Raw genomic sequence first — 13,737 nt, 5'->3', positions numbered from 1 at the left:
CAGGGCATGGTTGGACTTCCCTGGTACCCTAGGAGGAGCCTGCTCAGATGGGAGCACAAGAATCCTCTGAGGTACGGAGTGATTACAACACCACAGATGAGTAATTTGAGGCTAAGTCACCAAGAAATTTACCTAAGGTCACCCAGCTAACGATCAGCAGAACCAGGCTTCCAGCCATTGGGCATCTGATGGACACATGTACAGCCTTTTGGGCCGGGATTGGAGAAGATGCTGAAAACTCACGCTACTGTTCTTCTGGCTCCACGCGACCTTCTGTCCAATTTGGGCTCTGCCTTTGGCTGCTCTCTCTCAACATATTGGGAGGCTCCTCTTGTACCACTGACAGTGACCTTGATGGTGGGTCCTGCATGTCCCAAAGCTGCAATTCTGACCTTTGGCTACTGCAGACACAGCTCAACCAGAAGATTTCCAGGCTATTTAGTGAAGGAGTCAAGTCAAGAGGTGCTTCCCCTGTTTATCACGTGGTTGCTTCCCCTTGACTTGGCTGTGCTTGACATGCAATGAGCTTCCTGCATAGTCTCTCCTCTTTTTATCGTGTGAATCCTTCTCATTTTGCCAATTTCCCCCTCATTTTCCTTCCCTTCTATCTACCTCGCATTCATGGGGAGGTTGACGGGGCAAAAAGCTGGGAATGGGGTTGGAATCATTTTGGTTCCTCACTGTCTTCCCTTCTCCTTATTTACGTTATGTGCTTCCATTGTAAAGGCACTTTGGAATTTACCCAGCAAATGAGTATTTTTCTTGTGGATCCAGTTAGATTTCAGATACATGTTTAGAGCTTATGTGAGTGTCAATCACATGTAAGGCTCTGAAAAGACTGAGCCAGAGAGAAAGAGTGAAAGAAAAGGAGTAAACCCAGCTCAACAAATTCTCTTTTTCTTTATTTTTTAAAAATTTTATTCATTTATTTTTAGAGAGAGGGGAAGGGAAGGAGAAAGAGAGAGAAAAACATCAGTGTGTGGTTGCCTCTCCTGTGCCCCCTAGTGGGCACCTGGCCTGCAACCCAAGCATGTGCCCTGACTGGGAATAGAACCAGTGACCCTTTGGTCCTCAGGCTTGTGCTCAATCCACTGAGCTACACCAGCCAGGGCTCATTTCTACTTTCTACTGGGAGTCTTGACAGACAATACCTGTAATCCTTTGCACAATTAATAATCCTCCCTGAGGTAGTGGTGGCCCTTTTAGTTGCAAATGGAACCTCACTAGAAGCTGGCTTAATTTTAAAAAAATGTATTAGCTCACATAACAAAAAAAAACTCAGGATTGGTAAATATGCAAATAACTCCCCTAACAAAGTATTCTTTCCCTTTGAGTCCTGCTTTCCTTTGTGTTGGTTTCATTCTCAAGAAGTCTCTTCAAGTGGCAGCAAGAATGGCTACTAGTGTCTCCAAAATTATGTCTTACTTGTTTAGCTTCTTTCTCAGTAGTTACATCAGACATACCCAGAGGTCTTCATTGGGTTACATGCCTAGTCTTGAAAAACAATCACTGTCATTTTGATTGGTCCAGCCTAGGTCACCTGCCAGCCACTGGAAACAGGGGGTGGAGTTAGCCTCATTTAAATCTAAGGACTTCTCCCTGGCTGGTGTGGCTCAGTGGATTGAGTGCAGGCCTGCAAACCAAAGGATCACCTGTTCAATTCCCAGTCTAGGGCACATGCCTGGGTTGTGGGCCAGGTCCCTAGTTGGGGGCGCACGAGAGACAACCGCACATTGATGTTTCTCTCCCTTTCTCCCTTCCTTCCCCTTCCTAAAAATAAATAAATAAAATCTAAAATTAAAAAAATAAAAATAAATCTAAGGACTTTGAAATGAGAAAGGGGTGGTATTTCCAAGGAAATGGAGGCACTCTTTCATACAGGGGGACTGGATGCTGGACAGAGAAAAATTACAGATCTCTCTCCTAGTACTCAACTCCGTGCTTCAGTATTCGTCCAACGCAGGAGAGAAAATACACTATTTTAGTTAAGGGTGCCATTTTGTGTGACAAGGAGAGTCAGAATGCTAAAAAGGGGTGGAAAAATCTGATAGATGAAATTGAATCTCAAGTTACCTTCTTGTCTTTAATGCTACATTTTCCCCACAGCTTTGCACACGGAATAGAGGTAGATAACATCTTTTACATTTTCATTTTCTAATAGAAAACTAGATGAGGGGGAGGAGAATGTATATACTATAAAACAAATTTTAAAACCTTGTAAATGATCACTCTTTTACAAATAAGTAAATCTGAAGATACTGGTGTGTTCTTTAGATAAGATCATCTTTTTCAATCCCCAGGAAATCCCTGTCATTCAAATGGGTTTACCTTCGCTTAATCTGTAAGCAGAGCTGGTCCTGAGCACGGCTGTGTGGAGAAGGGGAACCTTGTCTATGATATCCTACTTTTCCATAGGAGCCAATGCCCGCGCCCGGAGTGCCCGGTTATGGGACCGCCCCTGCCTGCTTCCAATAACAACCTTGTATCTATGTGGGAAGGCTCCATCATTTTTATTTCATCAGTTTCATCTGTCATATATAAAATGCTCCCTCAATACCAACCCAGTTCATATAAATCCATCAGCAGACTGTGCTCGTAAATAAACCCTATCAACTGATGTTTGTTTAGCGCATTCTTGTGTCCTAAGTCCTTGCACGTCGCAGAGCTTCGGGAGGCAGGCAGGGCAGATAATGACATTATCATTCTCATATCGTAAGTGATGAAACAGAGACGGAATGGCCTACTCAAGCCGGTAATTAATGGGAATCTTCAGATTCCAGGCCTCAGGTTTTTCCCACTATATCTGACTCTGAGTTTGGGTGAGGGCGGTGGAATTGTTTAGAAGCTAAAAGGAAAAACCCTCGGATTGGATGCGCAGTGGTTTAAAGACTGGCTCTGCTGCTTGTTAGCTGTGTGACCTTGGCCATGACTTAGCCTCAAATGACTCTTCTGTGTTGTTAGAATCATTCCAAACCTATAGGCTTCCCACGATGACTAAATGACATGATACATGGACAACGCTTCGCAGAGGCTCAGTATGCAGCCTGTGCTTGAAATGCTGGTTATGGGTAGAGTTGTTACCACATGTCTCTGAAGGGAGATTCAACCTGCATTCACAAAAACAGTAAGGACCTGAAGCCTTCACCTGATTGTCTCTGGGAACTACGTCCTTCAGGTATGGGTAAAGTGGAATGGTGACTTTGCCCAATGGGTCCTTCACCTCACTCTCCTTACCTTCTAATTGCTTGACCTATTGTTTTTTTCTCTTCCAAACACCCACCACGAAGCCCCGTATACATATTGTATGCGTTCAAAAGATTACAAGGTTAATACTCTTTTACGTGGCCCAGGAGGGAAGTGCAAACCCTGCAACTCGATTCAACAATTCAGTTTAACTCATGTAAAAACGCCACCACTCATGGGCGTCCCTCTTCTTGGACGAAATAAGCCCCAAAGAATGTACGTCTTCCATCTTACTCTGTTCCAAAGTCCTCCTAATGTCTATATTAGATTTCCCCATTATTAGTTTTATAAAGGAGAAACCAGTTATTTCTACACAACTCCAGTACTGGTTCTTCCGTGGCGTGGGCTTTGGTCAGATACAACGGTCAAAACGTCCACTGCATTCGAGCAGCCCCCCCTCGCCGGGTGGATTTGTGGATTCAGGCAGGTGTGTGCTGAGAAGAGGCAGGCGTACCTGTCGGTCTTGGGTGTTTCTCTCATCATTTGTGACCACTGAACGGTGTCAGAAACGGAACCAGTGACGGCCAGTAGTCATGGGTGACCACGACCAACCCCCTCCTGAGTAGAGCCTGCTGCTTCATGGTGAATACAGAGAAGTAACAGATGATGAGAAATGGCCGTGGAAGACGAGAGGGCCGTGAGAACGTGTCTGAGGAGCCCCTGACTCCGATTTGGGGAGTTCTCAGAATTGAAGGCAGAAGAGGGGACATTAGAAAGGGTAGGGACCAGATTCCATGAATGAGCAGAGGGCCTCCCCTGTCCCTTTTCCTTCCAATGACTTCCCCTAAAGCCCAGACCTTTGGGGATGGAAGAATAATGACGTATGAACGCATGTGCCAGGCAGTTTTCGTTATTTTATATTCACTTCAACGTAGCCCAGTCCTCCGAGGTAGGTGGGCACTATTGTCCTATTTTGCAAATGAGGATGCTGAGGCGAGGGGAGTGGAATGGTTTGCCCAGGATGACCCAGCTGATGAGAGGCAGGGCTGGGCCCGGGCCCCAGGTGTTCTTGCTCCAGAGATGGGCCCTGCCAGCTGGAATGCTTAGAGCAGGGGGTGGCGCAGGCTCTGATTCAGGAATGCGCCCAGAACTTCCAACTCGGCATCATGCAACTGTGGACAACTAACTCCCTTGACATTAACGCAGAGCTATCTTATCTTTTTTAGTCTGAGGGCCGGACAATGTTTTAATAACACGCGCTTATGCAACAGAATGCTATGCGGCTGTAAAGAGAAAGGAATTCTTATCTTTGGCGGCAGCATGGATGGACCTGGAGATTACGCTGCTGGGTAAAATAAGCCATAGAAAGACTTATATGTGATCGCACTTATAAGTGGAGTCTTATGAACAAAATAAACTGATGAACAAAATAGAACCAGAGGCAGGGACGCATGGAGCAGACTGACGGCCGTCAGAGGGGAGGGGTTGGGGGGCGGACACTGGATGAAAGAAGGGGAAGAATTAGCCAAAGAACATATAGGCATGACCCAGGGACACAGACAACAGTGTGGGGGTGGCCAGAGGGAAGGAGGGGCCGGGTGGAGGGGGACAAAGCGGGGGGGGGGGGTATAAGGACAATTATAATAGCGTCAACGATAAAATAAATAAAAAAGCATATTGAAAATTTAAAAATGTGCTTACAAAGATAAGGATATGGTTAAGCTCCAAACTCTAATGGCTATTGCAGAGGATGGCGGTGTACCGTGGAAGAACTTCTGGACACCTTTTATTTTTTTCTTTTGCTTTTTCCTTCAGAGGCGTAACGCAACTAGACATGTCCACGCCCATGAAAGTCAGCAACACGTCCTGGCTCCCAGGAGGTGACAAGGAGGCTTTCTCAGCACTGCTGTGCTTCATGGAAACTCAAAGACTAAATTTCACAAGGACCGATTTTGAATTTTAACTTGCTTTGTAATTTTTAAAAGCAATATTTCTCACCCCCCCCTTTTTTGTAGATTGTGTGGCATTCTTTTGTCTGCACATGGAAATGGAGGCTCCAAACACAAAATGCTTTTCTGGTCCTTCTTTCAGATTAGAATGTCAAAGGTGCAATATTGCTTTCGACGTGTCTAGTGGCATTAAGTGTAGTCCTAGAGACTACCCCACATTTTCTAGAAAAATACGTGAAAGAGGTGGAGTGGGGGAAAAAGAAGCCCGATTTAAACTCTGATGACGTTACCAAAAGGCTTCATTACCTGGAAGTTAACACAGCCTTGTTAATATTTACTGTGTATTCAACACTTTTTGATGAAACTCTACTTCTTTTGAGAAAAAGGAATTCACGCATGGTAATTATTTTCAAGTTCGGCAGTTGTACTCTGAGAATGCTTGTCAGAGAAGCAGGTTAAAAACCGAAAATGTTGTGTAGTTATTTATATGACCAGAAGAAAAATGCTTCTATTAAAAAAAATATTCCAGGCCCTGGCTGGTGTGGCTCAGTGGGTTGAGCACCAGCCTGCAAACAGAAAGGTCGCCGGTTGGATTCCAGGTCAGGGCACATGCCTGTGGGCCTGGTCCCCAGTTGGGAACTTGTAAGAGGCAACCAATCGATGTTTCTCTCTCTCTCTCTTCTCCCTCCCTTCCCCCTCTCTAAAAAAATAAAGATCTTAAAAAAAAATTCAGGACTATCTTTAATTAGTTTCTGGAATTGATTTGTGCATTGTTTCATTTTTTGGTCCCTGTTAAAATCATCTGTCACGTTCGGTCAGGTCGCATGATATTTTTTATCTTACTGCCTATTTCTAGGGCACGTGAGCACCGGTGAACACTTTCTTATTATCCTGATCGAGTGTGGGGGACCTTTTTTTTTGCTGAGCCTCCTTGTAATCAACTGTGACGCCCTAAAAGCAGGCAAACGGACGGTTTTTGCCTTCCTCAACTGGCCCGAAGAGTGGGTTTTACACTACGTTGCCCTCTGAAAACCCCAGCTCGGTGGTTGATTTTATGCCTGCCCGTGGCAGCAAATTCCACAGAACGAATTCCACCCGGTGAAGAAGAATTTCCTATAACTTGCTTTAAATTTCCTCCGCATTGACTTCTTAGTGGCCCAGTCTCTTACGGGACAATGTAATAAGCGTCTATCAGTTTTACTGCCCAGCACATATCTTTAATGCCTAAGGTAATGTCTCTTATTTTCCAGCCCAGATTTGGTCATTCTTACTTTTGAAATGTCTCGTCGTGAGCGAATGGAATCTACATTGCACTCAATTTCTTGCCCAGGTCCGGAGCGGTGGCATCCCTGAACTATATTCCCCGAAGGTGAGCCAATGAAAGATGAAGACAGTAAATTAGATAACCATGTATTATTCTCTTCTATAATGCTATGGTATGAGGTCCTTTCTTATTTTTTTTTTTATCTTCTTGATTTTTCTGCACAAAAAAGGGAAGTTCATCGAAAGCAACGGAAAGCTTTTTTCTTTTTTTTAAGATTTTTTTATTTAGTTCCTACTCACATGTACCCTGTTAGAGCTCTGTACAGCTTGGAATTTTATAACCTAGAGGAAATAGCTTAAAGGAGATTCGAGCAATCTTTGTTCCAATTTCTACATCCGCAGGGTGGGATCAAGCCTTTTTTTATGAAATGGAATAGACACCCATTTTATTAAATAAATGGACACCTCAAGTGTGAGTCACTAGTAAAATAAAATTATCAAGAAAATGTTGAACTATCCAAAGACCACATTTTCTCTAGATTTTTACCACATACCCTCAAATAATCTGATTTCTTGTGCCTTTCTTTTAGGACTTTTGCGATGTTACTGTCAAGAGGAAATTATCTGATGACTTAGGGAAAGTCCTGTAAGATTTTCAAACCTTAAATTAAAAATTTGTATTTTGCCCTGGCTGGTGTGGCTCCGTGGATTGAGTGCCGGCTTGCAAACCCAAAGGTTGCAGGTTCAATTCCTGGTCAGGGAGCATGCCCCAGGTTGCAGGCCAATGCTTTTCTCCCTCTCTTTCTCCCTCCCTCCCCCTCTCTCTAAAAATAAATAAATAAAATCTTTTAAAAAATGTGTATTTTAATGAAGCACATTTTTGTCCTTTATTGATTGAGATGTGTGTGAGAAAGACACGCTTGTTGAGTAAATTGGCTTGGAAATATATTTGAATCATGGTGGAAGGGCTCCCTGCCCTGCACCCCCTCCAGAAAAAAACTCAGACAGATCAAATTGTGGTATGCATTGAGAGAGGGATGATTTTAATTCTGTTTTCAGTTTGGTGTTCCTATGAACAGGAGAAGACAGAGGAAAGAGGACAACCAAAAGGAAGGGAGAAGACACTTGGGGACTGTGATAAATTAGGAACATACCTTTAGTGATCACTTTTTTTTGTACTTTCTATCACCTTGTATTCCTCCTTCCCTCCCTCCGATCCCCAGCCTCTACCTGCCTTCTCTCTCTGTCACTTTTAAGAAATCGTATTGAGCACTTGGATGCGGGAATTATGATGCTAGGCACTGAATGAGTGGTAAGATTTCTATTAGCGAGTGCCTGCCTTTCAGCCGTACGCCCTGAAGAAGTTCACTGTTTACCCTTTTATTTTCAAAATAATTCCACATGCTCTGACCTCATGACGCCTAAGCCCTGTCCGTGTAGTTAACACAGGAAAACTAGTTATGTGCTGCCGCGAAGGTAAATCAGCTGGTAGACGTACTCACAGGCTTCCACGGCCCCGGGCAGGTGGGCATTGTGGTGACCTGCAGATTATTAATCAGGAATGCACATGTGGGAGTTTCTTCTTTGGTTTATTTGTGCGTTTCCCAAAGAAAGCCGATACAAAGAGATATAGCCACAGTGCCTTTAGCTTTCATTGTTAGCATCTATTATTATGTCATCAGACAAGAATTGCCCAGAGAAATTGAAAAAGATTACCTCTTGGATTGCTTATTGGCTCTCCTTCGCCTGCATGTGTGGAGTTGTCAGAGGAAGAAAGACAAGGATGACTCAGGCCCTCCAGGTAGGGAGGTGTCGAGCCGCCCGCCAGTGCTGGGTGAGCCTGGGTGTCAGCAGAACAGGCTTTGGCAGGCCACCAGACAGAGCACATTTCCTAATCCCAGAGGATTTCCAGCCAGCAAGTCACTAAGGGGAGCCAGGAGTGGGAAAAGGGTGAGGGGATCTAATCCGTGGACCAGAACCTCTGTTTCTTTCCACTTCGGGTTTCCTTTTATTTTAGCTGCTGCTCGTTTTTGGTTTTTGGTTTTCTCACTGGCTTTCACAAGTGTCAGACTTTTCTGCCATTGGTACTCCTGCATGTACTACTATAGAAATTCGTCACTGAAAAATGTACTGGCTATTTTGAGGGGGGGGAGATAGGAGGTTTTGTAGGAAGATATAGAAAGAGATGCTATTTATTGAGCACCTGTTTGTACCAAAAGGTGTGCTAAGACAGGCATGGAGTATTTCAGGTAGTCCTGGGAATCCTGGTGCCTGAGTATCGAATTACCACGTTTCATTGCACCTGAGGAAAACCTAGGCATTGAAAGGTTAAGGAACTTGCCTGAGGTCACAGAGCAAGTAGCAAAGGCAAGACGCGAACCCCTGTAGCTTGGTCAAGGCCATGCTCCTTTTTTTAAATATTGAATTTACCAGGGTGACATTCATTTGCAAAACCATACAGGTTTCAAGGGTACAACTCAACAAAACGTCATCTGCACACTGCATTGTGCACCCACCACCCCCAGAAAAGTCTCTTTCCATCCCTGTTTCTCCCCACCCCCACCTTTGCTCACTTCTACCTACCGCCAGGTCTCTTTCCTTCTGGTTATCACCACACTGTTGTCTGTATCTCTGTGTTAAAGCTCACACTCTGCCCTGGCTGGTGTGGCTCAGTGGATTGAGTGCTGGCCTACAAACCAAAGGGTCGCCGGGTCGATTCCCAGTCAGGGCACATGCCTGGGTTGCAGGCCAGGTCCCCAGTGAGGGGCATGTGAGAGGCAACCACACATTGATGTTTCTCTCCCTCCCTTTCTATTTCCCTTCCCCTCTAAAGATAAATAAATAAAATCTTGAAAAAAGCTCATGCTCTTAAGAGCAGCTCTTGCCTCGATGTCTACCATCCACCAGAGTCTCCATCTCTGCTAAATATCTATTGTGTTAACTAATATTTGCTTTAAACCACCAAACACACATTGGGTTGGGAGACAGGTTGTCAGCTTACCAGACTAAGCATACTCTTACCATGTGGTCCAGCAGTCCTGTCCTTTGGTATCAACCCACGGGAGTTGAAGGTTTACGTCCACACAAAAACTTGCACATGTTTATAGCAGACTTATGCATCATTTGCCCAAATGTGAAACCAATCAAGATATCCTTCAGCAGGGAATGGCTACGCAAACTGTGGAAGGTCCAGACCGTGGAATATATGCACAGCAAAAAGAAATGAGTTGCCAAGCCACGAACAGACACAGAGGACTCTTACCTGCATGTTGCTAAGTGAAAGAAGCCAGTCTGTAACAGCGACATACTGTATGATCCCCACTATAGAATATTCTAGAAAAGGCAAAACTATGGAGATGTTGCAAAATTAGCTATTGCCAGAGGTTCTGCGGAGAGGGGTGATGACTAGGTAGAATGTAGGGGATTTTTAGGGCAATATAACATAATGGAATTCATACATATCATTATAGTTTTGCCCAAACCCATGGAACACACACGACAAAGGCCAAACCCTGATGTAAACTATGAACTTTAGCTAATAATAACATACCGGCTGTAACAAATACACCACACTAAAGCAAAGTGTTAGTAATAGGGGAGAAGTTTGGGAAGGGTTTGAAGGGGAGAGATATATATTTTCTCATACTTTCTATCTTCTTTTCGTGCTTTCTACTCAATTTTTCTAAAAACGTAAAATTGCTCCTCGCAGAAGTCTATTAATTTTAAAAAGGGGCATTGGTGAGTTTGGATGGGAAGGGCTGGGAGAGAGAACTGAAGGACGATTTTTTCACCCTTTCCTACCTTTTCCACATTTCGATTACCTAATGAAAGCAAAGTAAGGTTTTAAGGCATCCAAGGAAAGAATTCTCAACTTGGGGTGTGATTCTGAGGCTATTTCCAAGTTTGGCCTATTTTGAATGGTAGAATCTTGGTATCCTTTATCCTTTTAAAAAATGTTTTGCATACTTAATTCATGAGTTAAGTACTTGCAGAAAATACCACTGAATTTGCAGTTAGCGTCTTTTTTTCTTTATCTATTCTTTCTCACTTGAGCAGCTGGTTGGTTTGTGACCCTATTGCGCGCCCCCAAACCGCTCATTCACATTCTCTTGTTTTATAGCCTTTGTGCAATAAGTGAGTCAGAGAAAGACGAATACCCTGCGATTTCACTTACGTGTGGAATCTAAGGAACAACATAAAAGAATGAGCAAAATTGAAGCGGACTCCTGCAATCTTGACGCATTCGCTGTGCCGTGCTCAGGAATCAGCCACTTGGTTAGAAATTGGCCGGGGTGTATTCAAAGGGCCCTGGGTTGGGGGTTGCTGAAGGCCTCGGGTTGCCTGTTCCAAAGCTTTCCAGGTTGGCACAATCTTACCTGCTCCTCAGAGACCTTGAGGAACAGCCCCTTCTCATGGGCCAGCTTGCACTCTGAGGCTGCTAAAGTGAGACAAGGCTTGGGAGAAAAAGGAGAAAGAGACGGCAAGGGGAAAACAAAAAGCAAACAAAAAGGGAGAGGAAGGCAGGAAGGAAGGAAGGGAGGAAATAGAAGAAAGAAGGGAGAATATAATTTGATGAGCCAATCAAGAAGTTAGTATGGCTTCCCATGAAAGGTCCGGCGTTGGCAGGTAACGCTGAAGAAAGGAAAAAGGTGCCTTCAGTTTTGCCAGCAAAGCTCGGGGCTGGAATTTTTCCTGATCCCTCTCTACTCCAAACCTTGGAAGGAGCATTAAACTGAAAAGGGGGCTCGCTCATGGCTGTGGCCATTTCCTGCGCTCCCACCACCAGGCCCAGCAGCTGCCATTAATCACACGACGCCTCCATCTGTGGGCTTGTCATAGGAGCTGCTCCCTATGGTCGGGAAAGCAGGCGACTGGCAGACACCGAGCACTTGGCTCTGGGGGTCTTCGGTGATGACTGGGTAGAGAAGTCGCTTCTCTTGGTCTGCACTTTAATTCCCACTAAATCCAACGTACTCTTCCAGAATGAGGCAGTTGTGTTTAGAGAGAATGGAGTGAACTCGGTTCCGTTTGGCTTTCTTGCCGAAGGGAGGACATTTAGAAGTTTTAAATATCGCTGGGCACGATCCCACACATGTCACACCCGATTCAGTGAACCAGGAACAGGGCTCCTGGGAACGAACTGGTTTTCCACCTAATCACTCAAGGAATGCTTGGTTTTATGTGCAGAGTCAGCCAGGACACATAAATGGTTTGGAGGAGAGTGTGTGGAGGTAGAAGAGGGGAGAAGGGAGATAAATGGTAATAGAAAAAAAATGCAGCATAAATTAATTAATAAATAAATTAATTAATTGCAAACTTCTGATTCTTTTCCCTCCCCCCCACCCTGGGAGATGATACCCATGACCTCTGATACAAGGGCATTTTCCAAGGTATAATGAATATTATTTTAACATGAAATGTTATTCATGGTGTAGGGACTCCCCCCTACCCCTGCCCCGGCAAAGGCCTCAATACAATGTAATTATTGGCTTAATGTGAAGTTCCCGGAGAACCAGGGCTGCTGCCTTGGTCCCAGGTAGAGTGAAGTTTTCTAAGGAGTGCCTTCCTCTTCCCACTGGTTCCTTTGTTGTTTTTTCTTTCTTTTGGAATGAATCTGTCAATGGCACCATGGTCTATCCTTACCTGCAGACTCTGGAAGGCTCTGATCCTTTTCTTCCAAGCAAATTAATAATGTCAGGATGTGAACAATACATTCCGACTCTACAGCCTCCTTCGGATCTCAAGACACAGCTTTGGATCGCTGGCACACATTCCCTGAGTTGGTTTCGTCTGTTTTCTTCAGCGGTAGAGGTAGACGTGGGCTATCCCTTCCCCCACTCTTGCTGGGGATTCTCACCTCAACCTAGTGGGACCAATTCGTGAGAGGGAAGGGATGAGTTATAGCCACAGGACAAAGGGTGATGATTCTCAACCTTAGCTTCATTCATGCCAACTAAGCCTCTACACCCAGAAATGGAGAACCACCAACTGGAATTCTTGAAGAATGGATTTTCCGCCTTGGCCTATGTTGGGCATCATCCTGCAAACCGAAAAGTCACAGGTTCTATTTCCGGTCAGGGCACATGCCTGGATTGTGGGCCTGGTCCCTGGTCAGGAAGTGTTCAGAAGGCAAGTGATTGATGTTTCTCTCCCTCTCTTTTTCCCTCCCTTCACCTCTCTCTAGAATCAATAAAAGAAAACAAATTTTTTTTTAAAATAATGGATTTCCTTCCCAAAGTGAATATTTCCCCCATTTCCACTGGTTTTCGGACTCAAACAACAACGACCCACCTCCCATTTACTGAAAGCCTGCTCCATTCGGCCACCGCACCAAATGCTTCATGCAGCCTTGTTGGTATTAGCATTTCTGCTCCACACTTACGGAGGATTTATCATCACCATCACCAGTGGAAATCATGGTGGCTTGCTGAGAACTAATTCTTTTTCCAAGAACACAGAGGGCAGGTTATTCTATGAATCCTTCAGCAAGTTTGTAGATTAGGGACCGTTAATATCCCCATATTACAGATGCAGAAACTGAGGCCCGGAGAAATAACTGCTGTGCCCACAGTCACGGAATGCATCACGTAGAAGGGGAGGAGTTAGCCCCACTACACATCCTTGACCTTCAACGCTACAGTTTCTGGCAATTCGTGGAGTAAAAGGGAACTAAAAATTAATGTCAGGTTTACACAAGTATTTCATTAAGAAGAAAAAGGAAAAGTTAGGAAAAGGACTAAAACAATAATATCTTGTGACTGGAAGCTTAACATTTTTAAATTTTGAGAAAGTAAATATTCTGAAGAACCACAGACACCCTGGAAAGTTACCCCAAATTAAATGCAAATCTCTTTTACGTCCGTAGTGACTGCCTCACTGTTTAATTTTTTTAGGTAAATTTGTTGGAGCGACATTGGTTAATAAAATTACAGAGGTTTTAAGTGTATTTTTATTTAATTTTTTGAATTAAATTTTGCTTCAACTTATAGTCAGAAGTGGTTCATTTCCCCCTTTCTTTCTCTCTCCCTTTTAAACATTCCCAAAGCTTAAGACAACTTTAGTACTTGTAAAAGCACAAGAGATGTTAGACAATAAAAGGACTTCAGATCCTGGGGCATTATAATGCTTTTCTTTCTTTAGAATGCGACTCATAGCTTGCTTTATCACAACACTCGGGAAGTAAGTCATTCGCATGAATGAGAACTTGGGACTGTAAGGGTTATGAGGAAAGGTGAAAACAGAGGAGATATAATTACAGGTCTACAGGGCACTTAAGTGCAATGGGATAAAATGCGACATTACCCATGAGGACATGGGGCTCTTTCCTGCTAGGGACAGGTGC

The 13,737-nt window shown here is 44.2% G+C and overlaps 1 long non-coding RNA gene across 2 annotated transcripts in view; it reads left to right on the top strand.

The window, feature by feature from the left end:
• Positions 1 to 7,249, top strand: part of LOC123479860 (uncharacterized) — a 32,102-nt gene extending 24,853 nt beyond the window's left edge. The window contains exons 2-4 of one of the 2 annotated variants that reach the window (XR_006655642.2): positions 4,410 to 4,532; positions 6,383 to 6,501; positions 6,986 to 7,249. This is a non-coding gene — a long non-coding RNA (uncharacterized lncRNA). The remainder of the gene's footprint in view (positions 1 to 4,409; positions 4,533 to 6,382; positions 6,502 to 6,985) is intronic. The other variant, XR_006655643.2, reaches the window with a different exon arrangement.
• The last annotated feature ends 6,488 nt before the right edge of the window (positions 7,250 to 13,737 follow it).

The sequence above is a fragment of the Desmodus rotundus genome, chromosome 10, assembly GCF_022682495.2.
Source record: "Desmodus rotundus isolate HL8 chromosome 10, HLdesRot8A.1, whole genome shotgun sequence".
In the NCBI taxonomy this organism is placed as follows: domain Eukaryota; kingdom Metazoa; phylum Chordata; class Mammalia; order Chiroptera; family Phyllostomidae; genus Desmodus; species Desmodus rotundus.
This window is presented reverse-complemented; position numbering and strand designations above follow the sequence as displayed.